Genomic DNA, 8,267 nt, shown 5'->3' with positions numbered 1-8,267 from the left:
AAGAGAGAGAGCTAGGATACATAAAGAAGGTATGCTTCTATTTCACTTTAAATGAGAAGCTAGAAATGAGTAAGCTTAGTGAGAAGGCACTTTGAAAGCCAAGATAGGCTGACAGCTAGGCCTCTTGCCCCAGACAGCTGACTTTTCTTTTCAAGAAAAGTCTTGAAGGAGATTAAAAGTGCTACTCCACTGAACACACCAATTATAAGAAAGTGAAATAGCCTTATCACAGATATGGAGAAAGTTTTACTGGCCTGGATAGAAGATCAAACAGACACAGGAAGCCCCGAAGCCAAAGCCTAGCCCAGAGTGAGGCCCTCACTTTCCTCAGTTCTCTAAAGCCTCAGTACAAGTGAGGGAGCTGCAGAAGAGAAATTTGAGGCTAGCAGAGGTTGGTTCACAAGGTTGAAAGAAAGAAGCCTTCAGGTGCAAGGTGATGTCACGTGCAAGAGCATCAAGTGCAAGATGAAGGACCAAGTGCTGCTATAGAAACTGCAGCAAGTTATTCAAAACTAACTCACAAAGATGGTCCCACTAAACCACAGATACAGATGAAGCCATCTATGATCAGAAGAAGATGCATCCAGGACTTTCATAGCTACAGAGGAGAAGTCAGTGCCTGCTTTAAAGCTTCCAAGGACAGGCTGACTCTCTTCTTAGGGGCTAATGCAGCCGCTGACTTCAAGTTGAAGGCAATGCATGTTTAACATTCTGACCATCCTTAAGGCTCTTAAAAATCATGCTAAATCTGCTCTGCATGGGCTCTCTAAATAAAACCACAAATCAGCTCATCTGTTTACAACGTGATTCATTGACGATTCTAAGCCCACTGTTGAGGTCTATTGCTCAGAAACAAGGATTCTTTTCAAAACATTACTGTTCATTGACAATGCACCTGATCACCCAGAAGCTCTGGTGGGGACGTACGATGAGATAACTTTTGTTTTGTTTTGTTTTGTTTTGCCTGCTGACAGAACATCTATTCTGCAGCTAATGGATCAAGGAGTAATTCAGACTTTCAGGTTTTATTATTCAAGAAATGCATTTTGTAGTGATTCCTCTGATGGATCTGGGCCTATAAATTAAAAAGCTGGAAAGCAATCACCATGATAGGTGCCATTGAGAGCACTGTGATTTACGGGAAGAGGACTTTAAATTTTGCAGCCAATTTTTTTTTTATGATTTTGTTATTTTCTCAAACTTTTAAATTTTGTGTAAGACATTGTTATTTGGCATTTCTAAGTTGTATATGGTTAAAAGAAAAGTTTTCCCTTGATGGCAAACACACACACACACACACACACACACACACACAATGAAGATACATGACACTTTTTCTTGGTATGTCAGTAACAGAGGAAAATATAAAAATAAAGCTGAAAACTTCTTAAAAAACATTGTTAACAAGAAAATTCTTGCTCACACAATGTGTATATACACAAGCCAGTTAACTTATATACATACAAAAAAGAGTTGCCTGATGTTTTAAACTTGATACCAAATAGGATTAATCTAAGAATTTAGGGTTAATCTAATAAAAACATCATGAAGTTGGAATGAGGTGTTGTTGTTTTTTAAAACATTTTCCCAATTGTTTTTTAAAATAGTCAACATTTATTCAAGTAACATTAAATTACTTTTGCAGGCTTCTAATACATGCTCATGTGTTTCAAAATGGCATACAAAAATAATATATAAAAATGGTCATTATGATTTTAAATGTATCCATGCCAAATTTCAATGGTTAAAGTAATAGTGGACCTTTTATTTATTTTTTTAATTTTTTAAAACATGTTTATTTAATTTTGAGAGACAGATACAGAGTGTGAGCAGGGAAGGCTCAGAGACAGAGACACACACACACACACACAGAATCCAAAGCAGGCTCTAGGCTCTAAGCTGTCAGCACAGAGCAGACATGGGGCTCGAGCTCACAAACTATGAGATCATGACCTGAGCCAAAGTCGGACGCTCAAATGACAGAGCCACCCAGGCACTCCTATTTTTTTTAATGTTTACCTATTTTTCAGAGAGAGAGACAGAGCATGAGTGGAGGAGGGGCAGAGAGATGGAGACAAAGAATTTGAAAGCAGGCTTGGGGCTCTGAGCTGTCAGCACAGAGCCCAAAGCAGGGCTCGAACCCACAAACCGTGAGATCATGACCTGAGTCAAAGTGCAATACTTAACCAACTGAGTCACACAGGTGCCCTTGGACCTCTTATTTAAATCAAAATACAATATTTATATTATCTAATTCTAGAGGGCTGATGATGTGGAAATAGTATATTTGTAAGAATTACATTTGCTTATTAGGAAAATGCTACATGAAAATTGTAATGCTACCTCTACTTGAATAAGAGCAATTTTAGCATTAGTTAAATACAATATCTAAATCAAAAAGAGATCAATCAAAATTACTTTATAAAGACAGAAAACACATGCAGAGGTTGTACGGTGGTTGTGAGAGTTCAGGCCCTGGCTGCCTTGAGCTCAGTCAAATCTGCAGGTATCGCCGGATGCCTGGGTCCTCATGGCCTGACTCTTTTCCTTCCTAGGGGTGCTGATGATCCAGTGGGCCCCCCGAAGACACTTCTGGGCATCTGTGGGCTGCCAGTGGTGCAGTAGGAGGCCAAGGGCCACTTGGGAAAGACTGGAAGTTGGACTTTGTGTTGGCTAGGATTTGCCTGTTGTGATCATTTTCCTTCCTAAGCTCCTGGAGGTGACTCTCTGTCAGCAGAGCAGCCATCCAGCTTCCCTGCACTATTTTCTCGTGGAAGAGGATCCTTTCCAACAGCAGGAGGTGTTTCTCTCCAGTTCTCTCCCATGTATTCGGTCATTGTCTTGTATACGTTTCGAATCTGACACATGGAGTTCATGTTTCTACACGTGGTGGAAAGTTCCTTTTCGATTTCAAAGCAGCACGTTTCCTCCTCAGACAATTTTCTCTGAAGTTGTGTGATGTTTCCTTGATATAATTCAGGCAGAATTTGATGCTTCCAACTCAGCTGCTGAATCTCACGTTCAAGCTGTGAATTTTCATGCTGCAAAGAGGCTTCTTCAGCTTGAAGACTGATTCTTTGTCTTGTAAGCTCTTCATTCATTTGCTTTTCTTCCCACAGTTGTCTGGCTATTTCCTGATTTTTCTCTTCAGTACTTTGAAGGGACCCATTGAAATCAACATCATCAGTGTCACCCTTGGGATCAACCTCTGACTGATAGATGGAATGATCACCATTTTCCACTTCCCTCTTTTGCTTGACTTCCCAGTTGACATAACCCAAATGATCTCCAAGGAGGTCAGGTCAGGGAATGGTCTTCAGCAGGTTTTTGGTCATTGATGCTAACTGGCTAAGTTTAGCTTTCAGGGCCTGCTCTAGCCGTGTTCTCCACTGCCCCAGCCTCTTCGTCCTGCCTCCACCTCGCAATTTCTTGGGCAAGCAGTTCTGGTGTTTCTGGAACATGAGCGTTCACATTCAAATCATCCCTTATTTTCCTCTGAAGTTGTTCTCCATCCGTCGCTGATGCTCTAAACATGGGTGTGTCACCAGACCCTTGGGAAAGCTGCCTCTTCTGAGCCTTTTCCAGAAAGTCAACAGTGTCCTGAAGTGACAGCCTACTGTGGTTTGTATTTGTTGCCGATAAGCACAAGGTTTGTAATGGGAGAGGATAAGCCTCCACCCCAGGCGGCCCTAGGGCTTCATCAGCTTGTATCCTTGGTCCCATGGTCTCACGACATATTCCACAGACTTTAGTGTGGGCAGAACATCTTTTGCCCAGTGCCTTGACACTTCTAAAAATGTGTCGCCCTTTTACTATCAAAACCAATACCACGGTATATATCAGGATCTCCCAGGGAAACTCACAGGGACCTGGAATGTGCCTCCAGCCTTCAGAAATCCCCAGCAGAGCAGCCCACAGCTGATCCAGGACCTGCTGGGAAGCAGGTCTGAAGGCAGGTAGCAGGCCCGCCATGGCCATGTAGGGCTCCATAGCTCTGCCTCTGAGGGCCAGTGTCCTGTGGGTCTCAACAGGCAGCTTATAACCCTGGGGAGTGTTCCATCTCTAAGGTAAACAGGTGCCTGACAACCAGAGCAGATCAGTTGGGCTGGGGGAGGTAGAGGCCAGCCAGCTTCTAGAAGACAGTTTCCCTTAACTTTGCTCTGAAATAGAAAGTGATCTCACTGATACAGTCCAGTGGAAAGGGTTGATTGAAGCCTGGAGGATGGCCTCACTAGATCCCCGTGGCCCTATGGCAAGCCTCAGGGGGTCAAAGCAAGGCTGGGCCATGACCCTTTCTACGTACAAGATCAAATCAGAGCAGTGGTCAGGGCCCCATCCCTGAGTGAGATTCATTCTCCTGATTTAAAGTTTCCTTTTGCTGCAGGGAAGCCTGACTCTGCCCACAAAAGTCCCAGGGACTCTCCTCTGCTCCCTCTCCATTGTGTGTGGTCACCTCCAGCAGGCAGGAGCCCAAGAGTAAAGGGTCCCCCCAAAGGTATTAACTAAGAGGCTTGGTTCCAATCCCATTAAGTCAGGAAAAATCAGTTATAACTGGCAGAGGTTTATAATTTTATGGATTTTCTGGGGAGCCAACATGTCCCTGTTCAAGCCAAGTGAGCAGAATGATTCCGCTCCAGAGGTGACAGTGACTCGGGCTCCTTTCCTCATGTGGTCTTCCATCTTCAGCCCATGTCCCTAAGGTGGCCCTCAGAATGTCTCCAGCCCATGAAGTTGTCTTCAGAAGTGGGCCATGGGGCAGGGGGCCTGGAATTTCTTTGGGCTCCTCCTGCCAGTTTTCAGTTCATTAAACCATGTCTGACTCTCCTGGTTTCTCTCTGGCAGACCAAGCCCATAACCTCCTTGTCCACCCTGGAGACTCCTTCATGAGCAACTTGTCCTCTGTCCCTTTGCTAAGAGAGAAACAGTTCTCTTAACTGTCAGCTGAGGCCAGTCTGGGCATCCTAAGGGCTTCCAGGGCTCAGACTACAAAAGCTCTATGGATGGAGAAGACAGGGGCTCTGCCCAGGCCTGATGGTGTGGGGAGGAGGCAGCAAAATCTCACAGAGAGAGTTGTTTCCTTTCCTCTTTTTTTTTAAACAGATGATTTTTGAAAAAGCAATTTTGGGTTTAAAGAAAAAAATTGAGCAGAAACCGTAGAGTACATATACAAACATACTATGTTTTCTCATGCTTCACTTTATTGAGCTTTGCTGATAATGTTTTACAGATTGAAGTTGTGTGGCACCCCTTTTTGGAGCAACTGTATAGGTACTAGTTTTCCAACAGCATTTGGAAACAGTATGTGTCTCTGCCACATTTTGGTGATTCTTGCAATATTTAAAACATGTTCATTATTACTTATTATGGTGCTCTGTGGTCAGTGATCTTTGATGTCACTATTGTCATTGATTTGGGGTGCCACTAGCACACCCATAGAAGACGGGGAGCTCAGTCATAAATGTTGTGAGTGTTCTGACTGCTCCACTAACCCGTTGTTCCCTATTTCTCTCCCTCTCCTCAGGCCTCCTGATTCCCTGAGACGCAATATTGAAATTAAGCAAGTTAAGAACTCTACCGTGGCCTCTAAGCATTCTAGGGAAAGGAAGTGTCATGTATCTCTCACTTTAAATCAAAAGCTAGAAATTATTAAGCCTAGTGAGGAAGTCATGTCAAAAGCCAAGATGAGCCCAAAGCTAGGCCTCTTGTACCAAACAGCTGGCCAAGTTGCAAATACAAAGGACAAATTCTCGAAGGAAATTCAAAGTGCTACTCTAGTGAACACACCAATAATAAGAAAGGGAAGCAGCCTTATTGCAGACATGGAGGAAGTGTTACTGGTCTGGATAGTAGATCAAACCAGCCACAATGTTCCCTTAAGCCAAAGCCTAATCCAGAGCCAGACCCTCACTCTCTTCAGTTCTGTGAAGGCTGAGAGAGGGGCGGAAGCTGCAGAAGGAAAGTGTGAAGCTAGCAGAGGTTGGTTCATGGGGTGAGGAAGGAAGCCGTCTCCATAACATTAGAGTGCAAGGTGAAGCACCGAGTGCTGGTGCAGAAGTTGTCACAGATCATCTAGAAGATCTAGCTGAGATCATTAACGAAGGTGGCTCCAGTAAATGTCAGATTTTCTCTGTAGATAAAACAGCCTTATATTGGAAGAAGATGCCATCTAAGACTTTCATAGATAGAAAGGAGAAGTCAGTGCCTGGTTTCAAAGCTTCAAAGGACAGGCTGACTCTTGTTAGGGGCCGATGCAGCTGCTGACTTGAGGTTGAAGCCAGTGCTCATTTGCCACTCTGAAAGTCTTTAAGGCCTTTAAAGATTATGCTAAATCTACTCTGCCTGTGCTTTATCAATGGGTCAGCAAAGCCTGGAGGACAGCACATCTGTTTGCAACACAGTTTACTGAATATTTTAAGACCATTGTCAAGATCTATTGCCTAGGGGAGAAAAAAAATCCTTTCAAAATAGTACTGCTCATTGACAATGCACCGGGTAACCCTAGTGCTCAGACGGAGACGTACAATGACATCCATGTTGTTTTCATGCCTGCTGACCCAACATTCATTCTACAGCCCATGGATCAAGGAGTCATTTTGACTTTCGAAGAAAGAAATGTGTTTCATAATGCTATGGCTGTCACAGAATGTGATTCCTCTGATGGATCTGGGCAAGTAAATTGAAAATTTTCTGGAAAGGATTCACCTCTCTAAGATGCCAGTAAGAACATTGGTGATTTCTGGGAAGAGGTCAGAATATCAACATGAATGGGAGTTTGGAAGAAGTTGATTCCACCCCTCATGGATTGAGTGGTTCAAGCCTTCAGAGGACTAAGTCACTGCAGATGTGATAGAAACAGCAAGAAAACCAGAATCAAAACCAAGAGAAACAGAAATCAGAAATGGCACCTGAAAATGGAACAGAATTGCTGCAATCTTATGATAAAATTTTAATAATTTTTTAACGAAATTTGCTTCTTGTGGACAAAGAAAGTGGTTTCGTGAGATGAAATCTACTCCTTGTGAAGGTGCTGTGAAGATGATTGAAATGACAACAAAGGATTTCGAATATTCCACAAGTTTCACTGATCAACCAGTGGCAAGTTTGGAAGGATTGGCTACAGTTTTGACAGAAGCCTGCCGCAGAGAAATCAGCTGTGAAACACAGGGTCAATCAATGTGGCAAATTTTACTGTTGTCTTCTTTTAAGAAGTTGCCAAAGCCACTCCAGCCCTCAGCAACCACCACCCTGACCCATCAACAGCCATCTACAGGGAGGCAAGACCCTCTACCAGCAAAAAGATCACGGCTCACTAAAAGCTTAGATGAGGGGTGGCGTTTCTTAGCAATAAAGTATGTTTAAATTGAGGTACATGCATTGTGTTTTTACACATAATGCCATTACATGCTCAGTAGACTGTAGTATAAATGTAACTTTCATATGCACTGGGAAACAAAAAATTCATTTGACTGGCTTTATTGCATTATTCACTTCATCGAAGTAGTCTGGAATGAAACCCACAATACCTCTGAGGTATGCCTGTGTATGTATAAAGGAATGTTACTCAGTCATAAAAAGGAATAAGGTTCTGATATTTGTACAATATAAGTGAACCTTGAAAATACCGTGCAACGTGAAAGAAGCCAGACAAAAAAGGTCACATATTATGCGATTCCATATAAATGAAAAGTGGCAAATCCATAGTGACAGAAGCTATATTAATGGTTGCCCAGAGCTGGGAACAGGAAGGATAAGGACTGATTGCCAATATTTATAGAATTTCTATTAGGGATGAAAAAATTTTCTGAAATTAGATGGTGGCGATCCATGCACAACTTTGTGAATATATTAAACTTGTGAATATACTAAAAACCACGGTATAGTGTGCACTAAACTATAAACTGGATGATATGGAATTATATGTCAATAGACCTGTTATTTTTTTTAAAAATGTGAAGCTGGGGGCACCTAGATGGTTCAGGAAGTTAAGCCTCTGACTTTTGATTTCAGCTCAGGTCATGATCTAATGGTTCGTGAGACTGAGCCCTGTGGCGGGCTTTGCACTGAGTGTGGAGCCTGCTTCATCTCTCTTCCTCTCTCTCTGCCCCTCCTCTTCTCACACCATAAATAAATAAATAAATAAATAAATAAATAAATAAATAAACTTTATTTTTAAATGTGAAGCCCAGTACTCTCAAGTTGAGACCGGGTATCTGTTTGCTCTGTTGGTAACAATCAGATTAACTGGACAATCACCAGCTTTCAGCAAA

At 42.6% G+C, this 8,267-nt stretch overlaps 1 pseudogene; it reads left to right on the top strand.

Annotated features, from left to right (window-relative positions):
- The first annotated feature begins 3,970 nt into the window (after positions 1 to 3,970).
- On the top strand, positions 3,971 to 7,359 carry LOC120242452 (annotated as a pseudogene).
- The last annotated feature ends 908 nt before the right edge of the window (positions 7,360 to 8,267 follow it).

The sequence above is a fragment of the Hyaena hyaena genome, unplaced genomic scaffold (assembly GCF_003009895.1).
Source record: "Hyaena hyaena isolate Hyena2069 unplaced genomic scaffold, ASM300989v1 scaffold_307, whole genome shotgun sequence".
Taxonomy (NCBI): domain Eukaryota; kingdom Metazoa; phylum Chordata; class Mammalia; order Carnivora; family Hyaenidae; genus Hyaena; species Hyaena hyaena.
The sequence above is the reverse complement of the archived record's forward strand: the minus strand, read 5'-3'. Positions and strand labels throughout refer to the sequence as shown.